The sequence below is a fragment of the Miniopterus natalensis genome, chromosome 11 (genome assembly GCF_054644295.1).
Source record: "Miniopterus natalensis isolate mMinNat1 chromosome 11, mMinNat1.hap1, whole genome shotgun sequence".
Classification (NCBI taxonomy): domain Eukaryota; kingdom Metazoa; phylum Chordata; class Mammalia; order Chiroptera; family Miniopteridae; genus Miniopterus; species Miniopterus natalensis.
The window spans coordinates 29,627,800-29,630,025 of record NC_142091.1 but is presented as its reverse complement, the minus strand read 5'-3'; the positions used below and the strand labels follow the sequence as shown (position 1 = coordinate 29,630,025).

The window sequence follows — 2,226 nt, the reverse complement described above, 5'->3', positions numbered from 1 at the left end:
GTTTATCAGTTTATTACAAAAGGTTATGACTTGGGAACAGCCAGATGGAAGAAGTGCACAGGGCAAGGTATGGGGAAAGGACACAGAGTTTCCATGCCCTCTCTGGGTGCACTCACATCTCCACGTGTTTGACGAGAAGCTTGTATATATATTTTTTAATTAGGTAGGGAAAACAAATTTAGCATTGGCTAAACTAGCATTTCTTTCATTATTAATGAGGTTAAATATTTTTTCTCAGGTAAGTATTTCTTTTTTGGAAATAATCTATGTTCTTTTTCACCTCTCTATTTGGCCATTGAATATTTTTTCTTATTAATTTTTATGTGAGTTAACTGTTATCTTCCATATATACTGTAAATATTTCCTTTTTGTTCTTTCCATTTTTCTGGGGTACAGAATAACATTTTTGGGGTACTCCAATGTATTGCTTTTTATATTTTTAAATATGTTTTTAGTGATTTCAGAGGGAGGAAGGGAGAGGGAGGGAGAGAGAAACATCAATGTTGAGAGAGTCACTGATCGGCTGCCTCCTGCACGCCCCCTGCTGGGGATTGAGCCCGAAACCCTGGCATGTGCCCTGACCTGACCGGGAATCGAACCACGATCCCCTGATCATAGGTCGATGCTCAACTGCTGAGCCGTGCCAGCCGGGCTGTATTGCTTTTTAATATTGTGTTATCTTTTGTTACTTTTAAACAGCCTCCCTCCTAGAGAGTTGATAACCATTCTTTTCTTTCTTTGCTTTATGTTTGTTATCTAGTTTGTTTGTTTGACTTAGGAAGGAAGTGATTAAGAACCCAGAATCTATTAAAAAAAGAAAAAAGAATGCCAAATCTAGAGTTTAGCCTGCCTGAATTAAAATACCAGTTCTATCTCCCACCAGCTCTATAAATTACTTAAACTCAGCACCTCAATTTTCTCATCTGCAAAATGGGGACATTAATGTACATGTACCTTAAATAGTTGTTGTGACAAATTAATTAACATATGTAAAGCACTTAGAATTGTTCTTAGAAACTTACAGTAAGTACTGTGTAATTTGTATGTATTACTGTTTATTTGTTGTAGATTTAAAATCTGATAGCTAAACTCTATTTTCCCACTTTAAAAAATTGCTTATGGCCTTCAAAAGACCCACCACCTGCTGCTGGTGCTGTGGCCTGTGACTGCCTGATAATCGGCAGCTGGTTGGGCTGGTTGGCCAGTGTGCGCCAGGAGGCTGAGCTGGGCGCCATGGTCGCCGTGGTGGAGAGCCACAAGCTGGGCGGCACTTGAGTGAATGTCGGACGTGTACCCAAAAAGGTAATGTGGAACGCAGCTGTCCACTCTGAATTCATGCATGATCATGTTGACTATGGCTTTCAAAGTTGTGGTAGTAAATTCAATTGGCAGATTATAATGGAAAAGCTGGATGCCTGTGTGAACCGCCTGAACACCATCTATCAAAATAATCTGACCAAGGCCCATATAGAAATCATTCCTGGCCATGCAGCATTCACGTGTGAACCCAAGCCCACATTAGAGGTCACTGGGGAAAAATCCATGGCTCTTCACATCCTGATTGCAACAGGTGGCGCGCCTTCATATCCACAGGAGAGCCAGATCCCTGGTGCCAGCCTAGGAGTAACCAGTGATGGATTTCTCTTCAACTAGAAGAATTGCCCAGCCGCAGTGTCGTTGTTGGTGCAGAATGTACTGCTGTGGAGGTGGCTGGGATCCTCTCTGCTCTGAGCTTTAAGACATCACTTGTGATCCAGCATGATAGTTACTTAGAAATTTTGATTCAAGAATCAGTTCCCACTGTACTAAAGAGCTGGAGAATGTTGGCACAGAGGTCCTGAGGTACTTGCAGGTCAGGAAGTTAAAAAGACTTACTCGGGCTTGGAAGTTCCTGGTAGGAAACCCACCTTGACCACAATTCCAGATGCTGACTGGCTGCTTGGGCCATTGGGTGAAACCCAAATTCTAGGGGCCTGAATTTAAACTGTGAATTCAAACTGAACCTCGTAAAAGCAACAAATAATTTTCAGTCATTTAAAACAAAAGAAAGTATAAAATAAGGGAGACAGGCCTCTTGTATCATATGTTTTTAGAGAAAGGACACATCCTCGAAGCAGCTTTGTAATATACAGAGTATAGTACTTGGCTTCAAAATCAACAACAACAAAAGTGATTCTGTGCACTTGCATTATTTAAATGTGAACATCAAACTTGAGGCTGGTCACA

At 41.2% G+C, this 2,226-nt stretch overlaps 1 pseudogene; it reads left to right on the top strand.

Moving 5' to 3' along the window:
- Nucleotides 1–1,080: 1,080 nt before the first annotated feature.
- Nucleotides 1,081–2,017, top strand: LOC107532377 (glutathione reductase, mitochondrial pseudogene; annotated as a pseudogene).
- The last annotated feature ends 209 nt before the right edge of the window (nt 2,018–2,226 follow it).